The sequence below is a fragment of the Dipodomys merriami genome, unplaced genomic scaffold (assembly GCF_024711535.1).
Source record: "Dipodomys merriami isolate MVZ:Mamm:240054 unplaced genomic scaffold, mDipMer1.0.p SCAF_212, whole genome shotgun sequence".
In the NCBI taxonomy this organism is placed as follows: Eukaryota; Metazoa; Chordata; class Mammalia; order Rodentia; family Heteromyidae; genus Dipodomys; species Dipodomys merriami.
In genome coordinates, this window is record NW_027203516.1 from 1,485,977 (window position 1) to 1,495,668 (window position 9,692).

The 9,692-nt window shown below is 36.4% G+C and overlaps 1 non-coding gene across 1 annotated transcript; it reads left to right on the plus strand.

Moving 5' to 3' along the window:
• Positions 1 to 8,763: 8,763 nt before the first annotated feature.
• Positions 8,764 to 8,867, plus strand: LOC138834353 (U6 spliceosomal RNA). The gene has a single exon (XR_011374073.1). It is a non-coding gene; the product is annotated as a U6 spliceosomal RNA (small nuclear RNA).
• Positions 8,868 to 9,692: the final 825 nt, after the last annotated feature.

Below are 9,692 nucleotides of genomic sequence, written 5' to 3' on the forward strand. Positions count from 1 at the left end.
TGCTTGAATGGCAGAAATAATGTCAAATCCTAGAGTCATTTTTATGTGGCCCTTCAAAAATTGGTCAGAATCAGGAGGTCATGGGAAGATAGTTTGTAAGCATGCCTAAAGTCTATGATTATCTATCTTGTAAGGGACAGGAACTAGTCAGTCATCTGTGATAATACTAAAAAGCTAAGGTTGAAAAATGTGGAGGATAGTTTAGATCCCAACCTCTGTATGTGTCCAAAGCTCTAATTGGCAATAACTTTTGAGCTGACTCCAGCTACATGAAATTCATCTGCTCAGGAAAAAGTTTGTAAACCTGAGAGTGTATTTCTATTGATATCTGTCTGAAGGCCTGCATAGGTAACTCAGACATTCTTAGGTTACTAGAGATCACATTACTAAGTCATCCAGACAGATCCTTTTGCAAACCAGAAGGCTAAATAATCTACACTGCTATAGTCAGAAAAAAGGTCTGTGTATTTGTCAAAACTTAAAATGTTGTTCTTAATGACATCTAATCCTGGTAACCTCTTTGTAAAATAGGCTAAGTATATAGGTTCCTGGTTAGGTAGGAACAACACCCCTGAGTCAGCTTGAAGAAGTGAGAGAAGATGAATCTTTGCCCATCATCCCCTTTTAAGAACAAGGGACCACAGTCACTTTTTTAAAAAATGTGGCAAAATAGACAGAAGGAAAAGACATGGGAAAGAATAGTACAATCCTGAGCCCTCTATATCTGCCTAGTAAATCCTAGCATTAAAAGAACTATCTCATTTAAAAAAATTGTTATCTTGGTTAATTGTCCTGGGCTATTATCTAAATAGTCTTAAAAACTAGTGGGGTCATAGCCTGCCAAGCCAATGCAATGTATCCTTAACCAGTCTGTGTAGGAATTTGCAGCCCAGCATGAGGTGTGACAGTCCCTTGGAGCCATTGAGAGACCCTGCTACTGCGGCTGCTGCACACCCTAATGAGTAAAGTTCAATGACAGCTTGACAGTAATCTGGAGGAAATCTATATAATCATGCAGACTACCGCCACCCTGGTAAAAGTAGACTCAACTCCTGCCTGATTCCATCACCTGAAAATGCTTCCTGGTTGAACGCTGCTAATACTAAGATCTTATGGGACATTCTTTTGGTGATATCCAATAACCTCTCTATTCCCACAGTGGATAATGGGGTCAAGTATATCACTGGCTTGTCTTAGGTACATCAGTGTCACAGCCTAGTTTGGCTCTGGTATGGTAATAACCTGCTTCCTCCTGGGTGTGTTTTAAAGATAAAGGAGAGATTTTTTTTTAAATCAATGGAAGTAGGAGGAGGAATTAGAACCAGCCCTAATCTTAGCCTTAAAATCTAGTAAGCTTTTCATCCCACTGGTGCCTTGAGGCTTTCTGAGAGAACTTGGTTCCACAAGTCGAAGGAAAAATGGGCAGTTTTAAATTCTAGTCACAAAGGAGCTCAAGGAATTGTAAAGAAGAGGAGTGTAGTAAAGAAAGACTTAGGAAATGAATTAGGGAAAAATTGGTATCCTCTAGATAAGAAAGGATTTAAAAAGTAAGGATTGTCTTAAAATGTTTGTAAAGAAGACAAACATCAGAAAGTTTAAGTATGTAGCAAATGGTGTGAGTATGTCTTAAAATTGGAGCTTACGAGTACAGCTGGTATAAAGGTAAGTTAGGTGTGGTATACCGAGTCAGGATTGCTGGAAGAAAATGTAAGGGCCTTTGTTACTGTTAATTTTGTTACTCACGATCGGACCTTGTAGATTGGTGTCCTTTGTAAAAAGAGAATCAGCACAGTCCATCTATTGATCTGAGATCCCAATACCAAACTGTAAATATAGAAGACTGTGCCTATTAGGAGACCATGATTGTTCCCCTTGTTCTAGAAGAGGAGAGAATGAAGAGCCAAAGTAACTCCAATTTGAGATTAACCACACCATATTGTGATAAGCTGCCCTCAGAGTAACCCTAAGATAGAGAAAAAAAAATACAGGTTGCCACCCACTCTGCCCACCCTTAAGAAAGAAGAACAGTTGCCCAAGTGTTCCAGGAACAGGATAAACCAATAGTTCAGAAAAAGGGCAGAGCAGTTAGGGTGGACTCAAACCAATCCTGTCACTGCTTGTGAGGAAATCCCTAAACTTGTTTGTTCAGTACTATAAAAGCTGTGCTGATTGTGCTCTGGGACTCTTAATGTCACCGGTTACCTGATGTGTGGAGGACCAAGCTTGAGCTTGCAAATAAATGTCTCTTTTGCTGTTCCCATTGGTCGTGGTCTCTGGTGGTCTTTCATGGGTCCCAAGTCCATACAACAGGGCTTGATACAAAATGTCTCTTCCCAGGGAATTAAATGATGTCATTTATAACTAAAAGTATTTAGGGTCATTATTAACATCTTACACCTGCTGAGGTTTTTATTTATACTTCTCTTTCTTCCTTTCTTTCTTCCTCCCACTCTTTCTTCCACTCTTTCTTTCTTTTCTATGCTTTTTTCTTTCTTTCTTTTTTCTTTCTTACTTTTTCCCTTACTTTCTTTCTTTCTCCTTCCTTCCTTCCTTCTTTCCTTCCTTCTTTCCTTTCCTTCTCTCCTCCTATTCTATTTTTCTTTTTTTCTCTTTCTTTTCTCTTTCTTCGCTTTTTTTCTCTTTTAGGAAATGAGTATGAATTTAGATATTTTGTTGGCTGAACAAGTATTCTACCATTAGAACAATCCTTTTTTCAATGTAGTTACTTTGCTCATAGATTATCAGTTTTGCTGAGGCCTGAACAGAGGCTAAGTTCTTCATCTCTGTCTGCCAAGTAACTAGTATCACAAATGTATTCCAACATGCCAGGCTTTAAGATGTTATGAGAATCTTATTACTTTCCTTGCACACTGGTTCTGAACAGTGATCTTCTCAATTTCTACCCCTTTAGTTAGTGATGTGAGCTCCAATAGCCTGGCCTCAGTATAGATTGTCTACATGAATGATAGAAGCCAATTTCACTTTAATCTCTTTTTTGCCAGTCCAGGACTGTTATAATTTTATTTCTAGACAATGTTGTGTATATGTGCACGTTAGCGTTAAAATGTTGCTTTCCCCCCCCCCTTTTTTTCCTTTTTTGTATTTCTTGGTCATGGGGCTTGAATTCCAGGCCTGGGCGATGTCCCTAAGCTTTTTAGATAAAGGCTGGCATTTACCACTTGAACCACAGTGCCACTTTCGGTTTTCTGGTGATTAATTGAAGGTAAGAGTGTCAGGGATTTCATGCAAGGGCTAGCTTTGAACTACCACCCTCAGATATCAGTACTTGAGTGGCTAGGATTACAGGCATAAGCCACTGGCTCCCAGCTAAAATGTTACTTATTTTTAGTTCTCTGATTTAGTTGGGGAACTAGCATGAGTGTGTAGAAAGGTAACTTTCAAGTCATCTCTCTAAATAATTTCAGAGATTCATTTTCATAATATTTATTGCAGTGATCAATAACAGAAGCTTTCTAAAGTAACAGAATGATCTATAATTTTCTCCTTCCCATAGGTATTATTGGAAGAAAATGAAAGAGATCTAAGTCTAAGTCAATATGCACTATAATTCTGCATAGAATCTTTATTTTTTAATATTTTTATTAATGTGAAAATACAATAAAGAGGGGTTACAATTACACGGGCAAAATAGTGAGAACATTTCTTATCAAGCATTGTTGCCTCCTCCTTTGGTTCCCAATATCATCCCTTCCCCTCTCAACCCCCCAAAACGACCCCCCCCAGAAGTTGATGTTAGGCGAAATGAACTTCAAGATAAGCATTCAAAAATTTTTTTTCTTGCGATTGTTTCCAACTTATTCATAAGATGATATCTTTATTGCTTTGTATGTACTTCCCCAGGGTGTAAGCCCTGCTTTCACTGTATTTGATGTTGATATAATTTGTGGAGGAGAAGGGAAAATAGGTTTTAAATAGGGTCACAGGTGGCCCTATTACAACAATGAGATGTACAAAACGTTATGTCAATTTTTATTTAATTATGAAAATAACATACAGAGAAATTACAATTACATTAGCAAAGTAATGAGTACGTTCCTTATGAAGCATTGTTGTCTCCTCCTCTGTTTCCCCTTCCCATCACTTCCCATCTCCCACCACTACCACCAAAGTTGTAAAGATCATTTTTTGTCATAACTTGTTGTACATCTCATTGTTGCAATGGGTTCAGCTGTATCCCTATTTAAACAAAGATTCCACTGTAAAACCATCTGCTCCTGGGCTTTTCTTAGACGGGAGGTCTCTTATTGCTGTTTCTATTTCAATGCTTGATTTAGGCCTCTTAAGATGGTTTAACTCATCTTGGTTTAATTATGGCATGTCAATATTTGCTAGGAAAAGGTCCAATTCTGCCAAGTTCTTGAACTTATTAGCATAAAGTTTTGAGAAATATTCCCTTATAATGTTCTGAATCTTGGTTGTTTCTGTAGTGATGTTTCCATTCTCATCTCTGAGTTTATTTATTTGGGTGTATTCTCTTATTTTTCTGATAAGATTTGCTAAGGGTCTGTCAATTTTGTTAATTTTTTCGAAGAACCAACTATTTGTTTTGTTGATTCTTTCTATAGTTGTATTTGGATTCTAATTCATTTAATTCTGATTTAATTTTAATTATTTCTTTTCATCTAATGGATTGGGGTTTATCTTGCTGCTCTTTTTCAAGAAGGCTCAGCTGTCTCATTAAATTGCTGGTTTCAGATCTCTCCAATTTGTTGATGTAAGAACTCAGACCTATAAACTTGCCCCTGAGTAGTGCCTTTGCTGTGTCCCAGATGAGCTGGTAATTTGTGTGCTCATTTTTGTTGAATATCATGAACATTAAATTTCCTTTCTAATCTCTTTTCTGACCCACTAGTGGTTCATCAGTGTGTTGTTCAGCCTCCATGTGTTACTGCACTTTCTTTGGTGGCTTTTTCTGTTGAGTTTTAATTTTATTCCCTTGTGGTCTGAGAGAATACAAGGAATAACTTCAATGTTTCTAAATTTGCACAAGTTTGCCACCTAAAATGTGGTCTATTTTAGAAAATATTCCATTGTTGCTGAGAAGAACGTGTATTCTGATGCTGCTTGGTGAAATATTCAGTAGATGTCTGTTAAATCTAGTTGATCCATGCAGTTGTTTAGATTTGCGGTTTCTCTGATGAGGTTTTGCCAAGTTGATCTATCTAGTGAGGAAAGTGGTATGTTAAAGTCTCCAACAATTAATGTCTTTGGATCTATGTGGGATTTGAGGGAAAGTAGTGTTCCTTGCTTGAATTTGGGTGTTCAGTTGTTTGGCGAATAGATATTTAGAATTTTAATATCCTCCCGAAGGAGAGATACCTTAATTAGTATGTAGCGACCTGCTTTATCTCTTCTCACTAATTGTAATTTGAAGTCAATTTTATATGGTATTAGGATTGCAACTCCCGCCTGTTTATTGGGGCCATTTGCTTGGTAGATTTTGTTCCAGATTTTCACATTCAAAATGTGTTTGTTTTTATGGGAAGATGTGACTCCTGAAGGGAGCAGATAGAAGGATCTTGCTTTTTAATCTAACTAGACAATCTATGTTGCTTAATTGGAGAGTTAAGTCTGTTAACGTTGAGAGATAGGACTGAGAGGTATTTGGGAGTTCCTGCCATTTTATCCATCAGGTGCTATAATTGTATTCTACACATTTATTGATTAGTTACCAATTATTCTCAAATTTTAATATATTAAAATATTTTCTTTTTTTTCTTATTTTCTTGGCCACGAAATCAGCAACACCTCAGTCAACATTTCTCTCATAGAACTTTTCACATGGGTTGGTTAAATCTTGACCTGAGTTCCAGTCTTCTGAGAACTCACTCATCTGCTTAGGATATGATGCTGGCTGTTGGAAAAGAGCTCAAGGAAGGATGTCATTTAAAGCCTTACAACTTTATTCTTTACCAGGGTATTCTCCTGCTGCTTTGGTTGCTGAGAGTGTGAACAAGAGCAAGCATTCCATGGGGAGCAAGGAGACACCATATTAACTTTACTTACTGAGATTTCTGAGTGATTTGCTATCACATGTACTGTATTTTGCAAGTCGAATCTGTCAAAACTACCAGTTTTAAGAGATAGGAGGAGCGTTAAAAGAACTCTTAGAGACAAATACATCTTCAACCTATTTGGTTCCAAGCATTCCTTCTAATGCTTATTCAGCAGGTACTGAAACTTGTGTTGGCTGTATCTATGTGTCTTTCTCATGTGTGCATGTATACATGTGTATATGTATGTGTGTATTTGTGTGTATAACATACATGTGTACATACATAAGGGCAATTGCACACATATATGCATACTTAAATAGATGTACATATACATATATATGCATATATATATATACATATATATCAGGTGTTCAGTGGTTGATTTAATCTACAGTTTACAGCACATTGTCATTTTCACAAAATGTACATGATAAACTGCTCTGAGGATCTGTGCTCACTTCCCCCATTACCTTACTTTTCAACCCTGTGAACAACTTCAGCCTACTTTCCATAGGATACCTTTGTTTTTGTTACTTACTGATAATAAAAGAAAAAGGATGTTTGTAAAAGAAAAAGATCTTTTAGGTCACTGGTTAAAGTATCTTATCCGTCCCAATGATTCCTATGAGACAAAATTTATAATAGTACTAAAAGTGAAAAGGAATTCCTAGATCTGTTGTTTTACCATTTAGAATGGCAAATAATAATTTCACGGCACTGTTATAACTCTTAAAGAATCCAAGGGTACCTGATGGTCCTTATCATGTTCCCACAAAACCAGTGGATTCTGAAGGATAATAGTAGACCAGCAGATATTCTAAGAAGCAGTCATGGAGCATTCAAGAGAAAGAGAGGAAATGATAGAGAGTGAAAGAGAGAGAGAAATATAATTCTTAAAGTGCATAACAGATGAACAAGAGCTGTATGAGAATATTCATACTGCTATCTTTAGACTTTACAGGTACATTTGAAAATATTTGATATATGATAACCCATCAACATAAAATATAAAGTGATTTTGAAAAAAATAAAGATTACTCAGAATAAATTATAAATGCAAAAACAATGTTCACAGAAGCAAACTCTCAGAGATATTTCATGACTTTTAAACGGACAAAGTGGCTGAAGTTAGTATAAATTTAGAAGTATGACAGTACATAAAAATATAAAAATATATTCATATATTTTATTATATAACCCAAAGCAGAAAGCAAATGTTGTTTAGATGAGTTTTTTTAAAATAGAGTTTCTCAGGTGCTGGGTCGGTGGCTCAGGGGTAGAGTGCTTGCCTTGCATGCATGAGGTCCTGGGTTTGATTCCTTAGCATCACATAAGGAGAAAAAGACAGAAGTGGTGCTGTGCCTCAAGTGGTAGCACTAACCTTGAGCTGAAGAGCTGAGGGACAGAATCCAGAACCCAGAGTCCAAGCACCACAACCAACAACAACAACAAAAAAAACTAAGCAAAACACATTCTTTACTTTTGTGGCCTCAACTCTGTAATACCACTGATTCAGCCTAGGGCTAAGATTTTCGGTGTGGACATTTATCAACACTCCTGATTCAGACTCTACTTGAGAAAAATTTTAATCAATATTGTGTTAATTTTGCTCTTTGTAAATTCACATGCACCTGTAAAAAATGGTTTGGCCATCCCAGTAACATTCTCAAAGTACCTCGTAATGACAACTTACAAAAATTTGTATTATATTATAACAAGGAAAAGAATGCTACAAATAAAGAAAAACAATAATTAAATATTAATGATTAATAAAATAAAAAACAAATACCAGTGTTTCCAATCTTTCAAGTGTACTACATATTAGATTTTACTATTTCTCATATTCCTGTACATTTAAAACTGGCTAAAATTATGATGTTCAACGAGTTTTATAGGCTATGAGAAGTCTTTAAAGTTGCCCTCTAAGATTACTACTTATGTCTCATCTCATAATTTATATATGGCTTATATCATCATTTGTTCCTCGCTAAAATATAGAGAAAGGAAGCCCTAAAGTTTTAACAGAAACTTTATAGTAAAAGTCTTAACTCTTTGCTCTGTTTCTTTACACAAAGACTTTGCAACTTCTCATTAGTAGCGTTTCTATAAACTCTGAAATGGACATACTTAGTAGTATATGTCTGCTACCATAAATCTTAAATACTTTATGGAAAAGTTTTTTGACCTGACAAAAAGTCTTAATTTTGGCATATATAAGCAAATTCCCAAAATTAAACATACTTAAAACATTAACTTGTTTGGAGGAAGGTCCAGTCATGAGTCCTGAACTCTGGGCCTGAATACTATCCCTCAGCCCTTCAGCTCAAGGCTTGCACTCTAACACTTGAGCCACAACAGCACCATGTCCAGTTTTTTTTTCTGCTTATGTGGTGCTGAGGATTAGAACCCAGGGCCTCATGCAAGCAAGGCATGTGTTCTACCATTGATCCAGCTTCCCAACCCAAAAAATTAAAACTTTTAACAAACCTTAACACTTGCTGCAGTATTTATTATGACAGGTGACTTGTATAGAATAACTGAATTCCTCTTGCTACACATCTCTTGAACAACTAATATCCGGAATTAATTTGTTTTTGACATTATCAATCTTGACTTTATTCTTAAATATGTGCTTATGTAAGAAATATATGGTTCTAAAATTTCACGACAATATTTTTGAAATTACATATTGTTGAATTATCTAGTTTAAGAAAATCAATTCCACTTTATATATAAAAAATGTTCTGTGCTCAATTCGGCAGCACATACACTAAAATTGCAACAATACGCAAATTAGCATGGCCCTTGCGCAAGGATGACACACAAATTCGTGAAGCGGTCCATATTTTACAACAGATGCTGGAGGGGATGTGGCCAGAAGGGAACCCTAATGCATTCTTGGTGGGAGTGTAAACTTTTTCAACCACTTTGGAATGTAGTATGGAGGTTCCTCAAAAGACTCCACATAGATCTCCCCTATGTCCTAGCAATCCCGCTTTTGGGCACTTACCCAAATGTTTACAAACAAGACCACACTAAAGCTACCAGCACAACTATTTTTATTGCAGCACTATTTACTATAGCTAAGATATGGAACCAACCCAGATGCCCCTCAGTAGATGAATGGATCAAGAAAATGTGGTATATATACATTATGGAATTCTATGCCTCCATCAGAAAGAATGACATTGCCCAATTTGTTAGGAAATGGAAAGACTTGGAAAAAATTATATTATGCGAACTAAGCCAGGCCCAAAGAAACATAGGTCCCATGGTTTCCCTTATTTGCAATATCTAATATATGTCTGAGTCAAGCAGAAAAGTTCAGATAAGTTGATGTTAGGGAAATGAACCCTAAGATATGTATTCACATGTTTATTTTTTCTTTCATGCGATTGTTTCTAACACATTTATAAGATTATTTCTTTGTTGCTTTGTATGCCCCTCCCCCACAGTATAACCTCTGCTTTCACTGTATTTTATGTCAGTATAATTTGTGGAGGGGAAGGGGAAAATCAAATCATTTAAATAGGGATACAGTAGGACCCATTGCAACAATGAGATGTACATGTCTTTATGTCGAAAATGAACTTTACAACTTTGGTGGGGGCGGGGGAGCAGGGAGGATTGGGGGGGCAGGAGGAAGATGGTAAGGGATGGGAAGGGGAAACAAAG